Consider the following 13,107-nt stretch of genomic DNA (forward strand, 5'->3'; position numbering starts at 1 on the left):
TACTTTACCCCAAGGACAAGACAAAGACAGACTACGAGCACACTTACACGGGGGATGATGGCAGGAACGAATGCTGGAGGGAGAGAAAGGTCCACGGGAACTGGGTCACGGTCGGGCCGGGGGCGGCAGCTCCGTTCCTCCGCGGCCACGGTCGGCACCGCCGTCAATGCCCAAGCTACGGTCGTGCGAGCTGCCGCGTTACGAGCTCCGCCGGTTCAAGCTGTTGCTGTTGTTCGAGCTCTGCTGGTGGAGTCAAAGCTGCTTGGTGGAGTCAAAGCTGCGTGGTACTGCTCGTGGTACTGCCTCTGGCCTCATCTGCCGCGCCCGTCTCTCTATCTCTTCACCGCAGCACTTGACCGCCTGGATGCTCTCTCTCCGACTCTCTCAAAGGCTTCCGTGCGCGCTTTTATAGCGCCTGGGGCGATCAAGCCGCCGGCCTCCAGGACACACCCATCGGCGAGCTCGCCTTGGCCCTGATTGGCCGCGAGGGCCCACCAATCCCGCCCCCAGAGGAGGTGTTGGCAAGGCCACGCCTTGTTCCTGGCGCTGGGCTGACTCCTCCCACCTTCCGCTCCGATCCGACCGCGTGCTCAATGGAGTCTTGCAGCGAAAAACACGGTCCCAAAGCAGCAGCGGCGAATGCAGAAAACTGCCCAATGCAGTTGGCAATTGATGACAAAAGGGGAATGTGAAGGGAATCTACCTTATTTGAATTTGGTGCAATGGAGTGTTAATTAATGGAAGACAAAGCCTTAATCTAATACACATAATAAGGAGATAACTACTGAACAAAGGAAATCTATGATTGGCTACGTGATTGTATATGGAATAACTACGGGAACGACCTTTGACCTTTATACACAACAAATGGAGGAAGGAGGGTGATATTTTACAACAATTAAACACAATTCTCATTTCCATAACACTGCACCCTCCTCCTCTTAGGCACGCTCCGGGCCTATTACTTTTACCTTTAGGGTGGCACGTAGGTGTAGTTCCCTCTACATTTAACCTGACCCTGAGTGTGACAGTTTTAAAACACAAATAAATATGTCCCGCTGCTGCATTGCACCCTGCCTAACAGACTTATGCCCACAGCTAACTGAATTGCGGAATTGTCTTCAAACTACAACATGAACGATGGGGGAGCATTATTTAGTTACGCTACTTGTATTTACAAAACGCAACCCAGGACATGCGATTGTTCTTTGGGGGGGGGGGGGGGGGGGGGAGACAGCCTGTGCTGCATCGACGCACCAGAAAGCACCAAAAACGCACCAAAGCACCACCACGCACCAATCGGTGCACAGTCACCACAGTTCAATTAAAAAAAAACGCAACAAACCCCTGGTGCCGGTCTTCCTCTTCGGCTCCCTCTGCTGGCCATTGTCGTTCTTCCAGATGTCTTTCTTCTTTGCTGGCGGCCTATTTCGACTAATAAAAAGACACAATGCGTCCATTTTTTATTTATTTATGGCCCACAGGGCCGACTGTGTGGTTCACCTGTGTGGCATAGGTGCCATGTTACCCAGGTCTGCCAGCAAGATCTCGGGTCATCATGGCCGGTTCCAGCAGAGGGGCCATACCCCCACCCGTGGGGTCCATAAGTGGTGCTCAGCCACAGACATGTGGTCCATAAGTGGTGCATCAATGCAGACAGCTGGTTGCGGGAGTTTCGGGCACACAATGGCAGACTCCCGCACACTCCCCTCGGCGCCCAGTGGCGCACAGTCCTTGGGTGGGAGACAAGAGGGGGGGGGGGGGGGTGGAGAAGACAGGTGAGTGAGGGGTAAGGTCACAAGGGTACACATCAACCAAGGCAATGCAAGACGAGGTGCGTATGGAGAGCGAAGTGAGAAAGCTCGTCCCTACCGTACGTCACCCCCCCTGTTACCTACTCTACCCTTGTCCTTACCCCATATATACAAAAAATCTACACATTTACAAATTTGTCGCTACCGTCGTCACGTCTTCCCCATATTTCCCCTATACCAAATTCGTCCCCACAATCCCTCTAATCAAAATTTGCCATCACCCAATTCATCATCAATCCTCATAAGGAGGGAGAGATGGAACAACAAAGCACAATGTCACACCCACGTCGTGATGTGTCTCACATTTCAAACATTTGCACTAAAATAATAAAACAGCCTGGCATGGTGTGGAGGTATGTCATCTCAGGTGAGTGGATGTAGATGGTGCAAGGAGATTCCAATCCTATCTACCTTCTAAATGACATTAACACACTTTACACTACCCAGGGTCTTTCCCTGCCAAGCCATTGGCCATCTTACTCTATGCGGTTTTAAGAACCACATTCCCATTGACCAAACTGTGGTGCTTCATCAATTTGGGGTTTCACTCCCCCGATTCAACTCCCTGTGCCCTTGCACAATTTCAGGACTGGGTCGTGTGGCTCTCCCAGCAGGTCTACCCACATGCACACCTCCACCACTGTAGTTGCCTCCGAGCTTACCTGCTCCTTAACCCTACCTATCTACCTGGGGAAGGCCCTCTGGCGCTCTCCCCACTCGGTGCCCTCTGGCACTGGGCTACCCGGGTCCGTCCTCCGGATCCTCGGGCCCCATCCACAACTCTAACGGCTCCCAGAGCCCACCTGCGGCCTCACCTGGCCGACATCCTAACAGTGGCGGGGTGCCCAACCAACTACACACACTAACAGGCCACACGCCCAGCCATTTCCACGTCACTAATGCACCCATCCAAACACCATTCTTCCACCACGCACCACAGATGCCAATATCCAGCCACAATTTACCTGTACCCTCTACCTAACGCTTAAACTATCCTCCCCGGGTATTTGTGATGGGGTCCATCCTCCTTTCCCCCATCCACACCTTCGCACCATCCACTCCGCTCCACAGTTTCCACCATACTCACTCCACGACCATCCATTCCATACTCCATATATTCCATACTCCATGTATTCCACACAACCATTCTCCATACACACTGTAATTTGCACACCTGTGCAATCACTCCTACTGGTGCTTCCTGCACCCTCCTTCCTCCCACTACCATTTGGTCAACACAACACTCAATCACCACTACTCACTCATACACTGCTCCATACACCTGTTCAGTTGCACACCTGTGCAATCGCAATTGTTCCTCTCACTGCTCCATACACTTCCATGCTCAATACAACTCACAATCACCTTCTCACAATTCACTCCTGAGTACACCTCCAACACTCACACGGCATCATCTGAACTACCTGGTGCCCTGCTAAAACTCGCGCTTCCCCGTCGCCCCTTACATTATTGCGCTCCCTCGTCATTATAATCCAACTACCCTCTCTATGTCCCCACTACCTGTCCAATGTCGCTACTTAAACTTACCGTTACCTATGGTCAATCTCTCGGTCCCTACACACTTTATCCTAACCCTCCCGGGCTAGTTTTCACTGCCATAAACCCCATAAAACTATAGCTCCTTTGTCCCCTCTGTGAGGGATGGTGGATTTGCCATCCCACCACAACGGGTATCTCTCACTACCAATTTGTCCCATCCAATTTCAGCCAATCAAAAATTTGCCAATCTTTCTACCAATCATCAATCTGCCAATCATCAAATTCCCTATCCTCAATTTCGGGTCCAAAACACTATCATCATCACAGTCCCCTATATCCGAGCTTCGGTGCGTCATGACATCATTGAAACTCGGCTTCGCAAAGCCGAGCAATGAATTCGGGTGGTTTGGTCGCCTGCAGGTTGAATCCGTCCGGCATTCGGTGCAAGGGAGGCGGTTTGGTCGGGCCGAGATTCCACGCACCATCTCCGCGCGGCACCTCGCGGTCCCCGGCCCGATGGCTCAATCTCGCCCGGTCGGAACCCCGCCCCCCCCAGGGGCACCGTCCGCTTCCTCCCACTTGCCCTTGAACCGGACCGGTCGTCTTGCCCGACAAGGCCCGGACTCGACCGTGCAGGGCCGGGCCAGGCCCGAATCGGCAACGACGCTTCGAAGAGAAGTGATGCAGCACCGATCCGCGCCGGGCCTAGCATCCAACAAAGCGCACCGCGCCCCGAGTGCTCGCCTCGGCTATCCGTCGCCCTAACTGCTAACCCGGTTAACGTCGATGCTTTACTCGCATGCTCACACGCACACGCGACCTGTTTTACACTCACCAAGCCCGGCGTTCCAACGCCGCCCGTACATTCCACACACTCCGTCCATTTCACCACCGCACTCCCTGTTACACACCTTTCTCGTGCATCCTCTTGTGCACACTCTCCGTTCGCACACTACCTTAACACACCTCGCGCACCGTCTTGCGCACTCTCCCTCGGTACGTACTCCGTACCACTCACCATATGGGCGTGCACTCTCGCATCCACCCACTCACGCGCTCTAATGGGCTCTCCCACACCCGCGCCACAACCAACTCAGGTGTGCATTCTCGCACACTCACCGTTCATCCCAAGCGTGCTTCCTCGCACCCGCTCCTCCACCAACTCACTCCGGGTCACTCTCACCCTCGCACATACACTCCGTCCACTCCGACGTGCATTCCCGCTCGCACTCGGTTTCACACTCGCGCTTCGTAACACGCTCATTCCCCGATGCACACTTTTTCCTCACACGCGCACCATTTCCACTCACACGGGACCCTTCACCAACGCCTGGGTGCCATATCGATCCCAATCGCACGACAATTCTCTTCGTGCCAGACATCCTCTTACAAAATCTCCTGGCACCACATACAGCCCGTTCTTCTTCCTCCCTGCACCAACACCTGCAAATCTTTATAAGGATTATTAAGCACAGCATCGTGATGTGAGCACGGACTTTGTACAGTTTCCATTCCTTCTTCCAACTGCTGGGCTACCTCCGTCTTTTCAATTTTAATTATGCCCACTACTGCTTTTTCTTTATTCACCACGACGACCGCTGGCTTTATTAAAATTCCCTCTTCTACCTCAGCGGTCGCCGGCTGCCCCATACCCCGGGTCGTGATTTCTACCCCGGTCCAGTTACCCGTGCTTTTCTCCGCTTCGCTCAACCAGCGCTTCTCGACCTGCTTTACCTCGCTGTGCACCGATGTGCCCTTTTCGCCCGATCTGCGGCCAATGTCTTCCCGTATGTTTTTCATCGTGGCGTTTATTTGCTGCTCAAATCCATCCGGGTTGTACCTTGCCTCGTGCCTCATTTTTTTCATGTCGATCCCCTGGGTAGCCATCATTGCATCCAATCCCTTACTGTCCCCCTTCATAGATGCACTGAAATGCATCATAAAAAGGCCCCAGTCCATTGGCACTGCGGGTCCGGCTATCGCCGTCACATACGGGAGGCCGCCATTTTGTGTGCCTGTAACCCCCACGACCGCACCTTCTTTGCTCACCTCTTCCACTATTCCCACTTCTTCCCTGGGGTCCTGGGTCGACTCTACCCCTTCTATCTCTCCCACCGGCACCCGATCGCCTTGACCATCCATGGCACGATTTTAAATTTAGATGTTATAAAATAAAATTTTGGGCCACTCAAAATTTTGAGCGCGCTATTCGCGCTTCAGGTCCGAATCTCGCTCCCGACACCAAATGTTACGGAACCCAACGTCGGCCTCTGTTCCTCTTATCGAGGGGGGATTAATCCCCTCGTTTATGACTGACCGACGTGGTCCCTGACGCTGCCCAGCTACCTCCGGAAAGGCAGGTGCACAGCCCCGTTCGTACCGCGGACAGATGTTAATTGCCGAGCGGTTTTAGCAACCGCGGCACGAACTATTAACAAGGACTAGACCCGATCCTTGACCGTTGGCAAAATCGTGCCACAGGTTTTCAATGGGGAAAAGACAAAGACGAACGGATGTGAAGAAGAAGACGAAGGTAGGAAGAACAAATATAATTTATTACTATTATTTCCAAGACCAAAGATAACCAGGGAGAAGGAAAGATAATAAAAGAATTTACCGAAGAAGAAGAAGACACAGTGCAAATTAGCTTACCTATTACAGTCTTAACCCCAAGGACAAGACAAAGACAGACTACGAGCACACTTACACGGGGGATGATGGCAGGAACGAATGCTGGAGGTGGATAGCTGGAGGGGAGAGGAAGGTGCACGGGAACTGGGTCACGGTCGGGCCGGGAGCGGCAGCTCCGTTCCTCTGCGGCCACGGTCGGCACCACCGTCAACGCCCAAGCTGCGGTCGTGCGAGCTGCCGCGGTACGAGCTCCGCTGGTTCAAGCTGTTGCTGTTGTTCGAGCTCCGCTGGTGGAGTCAAAACTGCTTGGTGGAGTCAAAGCTGCGTGGTACTGCTCGTGGTACTGCCTCTGGCCTCATCTGCCGCGTCCCTCTCTCTCTCTCTTCACCGCAGCACTTGACTGCCTGGATGCTCTCTCTCCGACTCTCTCAAAAGCTTCCGCGCGCGCTTTTATAGCGCCTGGGGCGATCAAGCCGCCGGCCTCCAGGACACGCCCATCGGCGAGCTCGCCTTGGCCCTGATTGGCCGCGAGGGCCCACCGATCCCGCCCCCAGAGGAGGCGTTGGCAAGGCCACGCCTTGTTCCTGGCGCTGGGCTGACTCCTCCCACCTTCCGCTCCGATCCGACCGCGTGCTCAATGGAGTCTTGCAGCGAAAAACACGGTCCCAAAGCAGCAGCGGCGAATGCAGAAAACCGCCCAATGCAGTTGGCAATTGATGACAAAAGGGGAATGTGAAGGGAATCTACCTTATTTGAATTCGGTGCAATGGAGTGTTAATTCATGGAAGACAAAGCCTTAATCTAATACACATAATAAGGAGATAACTACTCAACAAAGGAAATCTATGATTGGCTACGTGATTGTATATGGAATAACTACGGGAACGACCTTTGACCTTTATACACAACAAATGGAGGAAGGAGGGTGATATTTTACAACAATTAAACACAATTCTCATTTCCATAACAATATATATATATATATATATATATATATATATATATATATATATATATATATATAATGTTGGTGGGGTAGGGGCATATATAGATCTCGGTTGATCTGCATAGGTAGGTGCTCCGATGTCGCGAAGAAGAATAATCATCTCGATGTATGTAAGGCAGGGACCTGTCTGGCCCGGTTTGTCGGATTAAGGTGTATCTTTGTCCCCATTACGAGGAATGGGGGCATGTTGAGTAGTTCTAGGGTTTATGCTAATTCCCCGGTGTGTCGTCTCCTCTGTGATCATTCCTGTGTCCCTTATGGCAACACATCACATACATTAGCTCGGCCCAATAGAGCACCACATTAATTAAATTCCCCCGCCGCCACAATGACTTACGGACGAACAGACAGGAAGCGGCCACACACAACGCCGGCATGATGAGCAAACATCGAACAGGCAGGCCGAGAGCCACGCCCAGGAGAACTCGTGATTGGCAGAAGGAAGAGAGCTGACGTCACGGGACGGGCAGTAAAACGATTCGCTGGCTGACATTTCCAGCTTTTCCTTCTTGGATTCATCCTGCCCAGACCTCTTTCCCCTTTTCTCCCGTTTGGACCTCTTCCCTTCTTGCCTTTTCATTTTCGTTTGGACTTTCGCTTGGTGGACGTTGGATAGGCGGTGGGGCACCGACGATCATCCTCTCCTGGTGCCTGCGTGTGAGTGCTGTGCTGTGTGACGTGGGACGGACCGTGCAGCGAGGCTGGTGTTCGCGCCAACGCCCGAGCGGTTTGCGCCAGCCGGAGCTGTGGTCGGACGCCGAGCTCGGAGCCTGACCATCCTTGACGAACGATTCCTGACATCCAGACAGATAAGCCCGCATTCACAAACACAACGTTTTATTTTATTCATTCTTCCTGTGTTCGTTGTCGTCGAAGTCCGTGTGGGAGCGCTCCATTATAGGGGTTTAGATATTACTGGTGCGTTTCTTTGTTCTCGGATTCCGTTAATAAATATTCCTTTTGTACATTTTATATCCGTCTCGGGTTGAATTGATTTGCAGGTGAAGACGCCTGCGTGCGGGCCCGTGAAGGTAAGTCGGCATTCTTCATTCCGTCTCGCGTATGATCCGCCATTGAATTGGATAACGCCTCATTAAGCTCGATTGCCATCCGTGGCGTACTCTCGGTGTTAACTGAGAGCCAGCCACACGACAGTATAGATTTATATATGTATATATTTTTATATGTATATATTTGTGTATGTATATATTTGTATATATTTATATATGTATGTATTTATATATGTATGTATTTTTTTATGTATGTGTTTATGTATGTATGTGTTTATATATGTGTGTGTTTATGTATGTATGTGTTTATATATGTATGTATTTATAAATGTATGTATTTGTATATGTGGTTATTTATATATGTGTATATTTATATATGTGTATATTTATATATGTGTATATTTATATATGTGTATATTTGTATATGTGTATACATACAGTCACATGACAAAGTAAGTACACCCCATGTAAAGTTTTGACTTTTTCAACATATTTCAACATACAGCTATTTGATCCTCATTTCAACAATATTGATAGATAAAGGTGATATAATATAACAAATATCATGAAACATTTACATTTTGTAGTCCATTGTATAATTTAAATAAACATGGATGGTGGACGTTGGAAGAAGAAATTTGAAAGAGTTGGTAGAAGGAAAGTGAAAGAGAAATGGAGGCATACCATCAAGAGTAGAGTAGAGTAGAGTAGAGTAGAGTAGAGTAGAGTAGAGAATTAGAAAAGATAGCAATTGTGAATGAAAAAAAAGAAAAAAGAAGAGCTTGAGAAGATTGAATGATTTGTGCTCTACCAGAAGGCAAGTCCTTGGCTGCTTGACAAGGGTGATACTATGTGGTTTGCCATTGCCTGCCCAGCAGTTTGTCATGGCAAGAATTTGTATATATATATATATATTTTTGTATACTGAATCGAGGCTCGTGAAAGAGCTAACATTTATCACACAAACGAATCAAACAGACAAACAAAATATATAAAAAGAGGGAGCGGTAGACAAGATGGGGAGAGAAGGGGAAGCACACAAACACAACATTTGAGAGCAGGGACATCGGGAGATGTGTGGGAGGGAGAGGGCTTGGGGGGAGGAGGCGTGGGAAGGGGGGTAGGGGGGGTGGGAGAAGTATAAAACACAAGGACACCAAGGACTTCCAGGAAAGAAGTTGTTATTTCAAAAAAGTGGATTTGGGGTGAAATTAGCGGGCGTAGAAAAGATCAAGGTTTTGGATGGGGGAAGATAAGAGATGGTGGTGAACAGCTGTTTTAAAGACCTGGAGGGAGGAGTGGGATTGAAGAGAGTGAGGGAGTTTGTTCCAGAGGCGGGAGGAAAGAGGAATGAAGGAGTGAAGGTGAGCAGAGTTTGTGAGGTACATACATACATAGTGAGGTGAAGGTCAGCATTTTGGCCAGAGTGCCGATGATATCTCGCCTCCTCTTGGGATCTTTAACATCCACCAGCTTATGATAGCAGATGTGACACCCGGCTTAATGTCCACCCGAGGGACGACACACACATTCATGAATCACCCTGCCTGTGAAACACCGGCATGACAGTATCTATGTCTGTCCTTGCCAAGTGCGGTGCGGCATGTCCTGGCCCAGTGCGCATATGATTCGTTCCTTTTTGCTTGCTCGCCCCACTCACCACCCTCAGCCCCTCCTCTCTCCACTTTATCAAACTTTCCCCGAATCCAGGATGACGATTGGATGTTTTTTCTTTTCTTTCATCATTCCGTCAATGCAACATAATCTTTGTCCACAAAGTAAATTTAGAGGTCGGGAGAGAAAAGGAAAAGGAAATGAAGGTGGGCAGAGAAATGCAATAAGTAGATAAAAAGGTGAAGAGATGAAAGTCAAAAAGTGTTGGAAATACTGATAAAGATAAAGTGAACATGAGGGACAAGTGAAGATTAAATAAACAACTATATGGTATTCATAGAATACTTACCCTGCGCATTCAACTTGTTGCAAGCCAACTCTTCTACTTTTTAAGGTTTTTTTTTATTTTAATTTTTTTTATCCAATATGGCTGCCAGACAATGTGAACGATGACATTATAAATTTACATTATCTCATATAATTGTTGCGTAGATTACGCTCAAGAAATTTCAAACTGATCGGATCAAGCGTACTTTATCGAATTATGACGTCATAATTAAGGTACCAATTACTATCATTAATAACACTTATCCCCCATGTGGAGTTCTTTGCAATGAGCCACGTTTATATTTTTCCCATGGAGTGGTTAAGGAGATGGAGGTGCAACGTTTTTTGGCTTTTCCAAGATGGCGCCTGTAGCACACGACCTATATCATTATAATTTTAAAATTCTACAGGAGGAGGCGCTCTGATGGTAAATGTTCCGCGTCCATTGGACCAACATTTGCAGAGAAAAAGAAAATTCATACTAATCTGATCAAGTGTCGTACTTGTCAAATTATGATGGCATAATGAAGGCACTGATGACATCATCATGAACATATCTTATTCCCCATGGGGAGTACTTGACAATGACCATGTTTCAATTTTTTTCCAGAGGGCTTCCGGAGATATAGAGGTGCAAAGTTTTTCCAAGATGGCGTCTGTACCACGTTAGGTATGATGCCATAATTATCACTACTAGGGCATGCCCGTACTATATATATATCTAAAATTATATCCCCCCCCCTATTTACATGAAATGGTTTGGTCCAAAGCGAACGGCTTGCGAGTGGTGACAATCCCCCCCCCCTCTATTTACATGCAATGGTTCGGTCCAAAGCGAACGGCTTCCGGAGTTTGGTAAAGAAATCGCCATCGCGTACACAAACGCGCAGGAAAGCGAATGAATCGCAAATTCGTTTTTATTAGTTGTAAAACATAATGCCCAATTATTCAATTAGCGCCAACGTATTTTGGCTGTTTGCAATTTAATCGCAAGGCAAAGTAGAAAGAGAAGAGGGAAAAAAAGAAAAGCCTTGCCTTGCTGCAAACAGCTGCTGCAAACAACAACAACAGGGAAGGCTGCACTGTCCGGAAGTTGGCATATCGCAGTTACGATTATTTTAGTGTTAATGGCCAATTATTCAATTAGCGCCAACGTATTTTGGCTGTTTGCAATTTAATCGCAAGGAAAAGTAGAAAGAGAAGAGGGAAAAAAAGAAAAGCCTTGCATTAACGCATTAACGCTTGCATTGCATTAACGGTTCGGCACACGTGATAGCTCGCTGCTCTCTGATTGGTTGAAGCGTTTTTTGGACATAGCTCGGTAGGTACTTGTCCGATTAATTTCAAACCTTGAAAAGGCACATCCTCGGGTCCCCAGCAATATACCTGGCAAGTTTCAAGTATATCGGACCCGTGGTTGTCGAGAAACAGCGGTCACAGACAAACACACAGACACACAGACACACAGACAGACACACAGAGATTACTGGAATTATAGATAGATACCATTCTGCAGGAGGAAGCGCTCCTATGGTGCAAAATTTATTGTCAATCAGACCAACAGTTGCATGGAAAATGAATTTTATACGACCTACGTACGGACGCAACTGACCGCTTCACCCTACTTTTTGCTTCGCATGCGCAGGGTAATTATAACGGGGAAAAAAAAAAGTAACAATGAAATATAATTACTGCATTTAAATTGTATTTGGCCTGGTGTTGGGCTAGCGGCTAGGGAGTCAGCTTAGGATCCTAGGATCCTGGGTTCGAAACCCGGTCGATCGCTGAATTAACGCCAGGGGGGTTGACTCAGCCTGTCATCCTTCCGAGGTCGGCTAATTGAGTACCAGTTCACTGGTAATTCCCTGCTTGTCGTTAAAGGCGGCAAAAAGGGTTGGCGTCAGGAAGGGCATCCGGCCGTAAAACATTGCTTCAAAAAGGGGACCGAAAAACAACAACTACCACGGTTCCCGAAAAAGGCCAACCCCCGCTTGCGGGGAAAAATGGCCTCTAAAGGTGGTTTTTAAAATTTATTTTATTTAAATTGTATTTGGCCATCAAGAAAAGTCTTTCTCCCATGTTGATGATTTTATCATATTTTGGCAATCACGTCATATTCATTATTTTCTCACAGAATGGAACCGGCCGATTCATGGTGGATGGAAACAAAATGACGTACACGGCCCATGTGACCAGAATTTTGTCGGCGTAATGTCACAACTCCCTCTACACAGGGACTCTAGCTCTCACTGACTTTCTGTTTGTTTGTTTGTTTGTTTGTCTCTGTCACCGTCTCTGTTTCTGTCTTTGTCTCGGTTTTTGTTTCTGCCTCTTTGTTTCTGCCTCTTTGTCTCTGTCAGTTTCTGTCTGTGTCTGTTTGTCTCTGTCTCTGTCACTCTAACTGTGTCCGAGTCTCGGTCTGTGTGTCTAGCTCTGTCTGAGTCTCGGTTTCTGTCTGTCTGTCTCTGTCACTCTGTGTGTTTGTCTCTGCTCATTCTCTTTGTTGTGGGCTCATTTGCCCCACTCACTGTCACTTGAGTTTGTCACCTTTTCACCCAGTGCCACCGCACCCTTCCATGGGCCTCAATCGTGAATATAAAAGATGTCATGGTGGGGAATATTTGATCTTGACAGCATGAAATCCCTATCACGATGTATCTAAAAAGAGCGTCGGTGTACAATGGGGCTCGCTGTACGTGCTTCCCGATTTCGTGTCGAATATTAATATTGCAGAACAGTATGCTTCTCCTTTTTGTCGTCATGGCTTCGTCTCTATTGTTATTGTGGTTATTATACTCCACGCCTCGTCCCTTTTTGTGCATTTGTACTCCCCTGTGTAGCACAGTGCACATTATTAAATTGGTATGCTTAGAGATTGATAACTTTAGGGAATAAGATATTTTAGAATGTGTTATTAAATGGCGAAATTGGCAATTACAGACGGAGTCCCTCAAATTGGTATGGCTTATTTCCAAGGGTTGATTTATCAATGCGGCCGCATGTTAAAGATAACACCTCGTGTTCATTGGTTAAATGTGGCCTTACCGTTCTCACACTCTGCTTTCGGCCCTTTAATGCTGCTATTCTCGCCCGTTTCCATTTAAAGCGCCACCAACGCCTCCTCCGCCTCCGTGTATCTCTTACTGCCATAAAGCCTCCTCCCCTCACCACATGGCCTCCTCCCCTACGCTCCCTCTCTTGTATT

The 13,107-nt window shown here is 48.2% G+C and overlaps 1 protein-coding gene across 4 annotated transcripts in view; it reads left to right on the plus strand.

Moving 5' to 3' along the window:
* The window catches only part of OSBP (oxysterol binding protein), a 191,531-nt gene that overhangs the window by 74,726 nt on the left and 103,698 nt on the right, over positions 1 to 13,107 (plus strand). The window lies entirely within an intron of this gene.

The sequence above is a fragment of the Myxine glutinosa genome, chromosome 14 (genome assembly GCF_964187855.1).
Source record: "Myxine glutinosa chromosome 14, kmMyxGlut1.1, whole genome shotgun sequence".
NCBI classification, from domain to species: Eukaryota; Metazoa; Chordata; class Myxini; order Myxiniformes; family Myxinidae; genus Myxine; species Myxine glutinosa.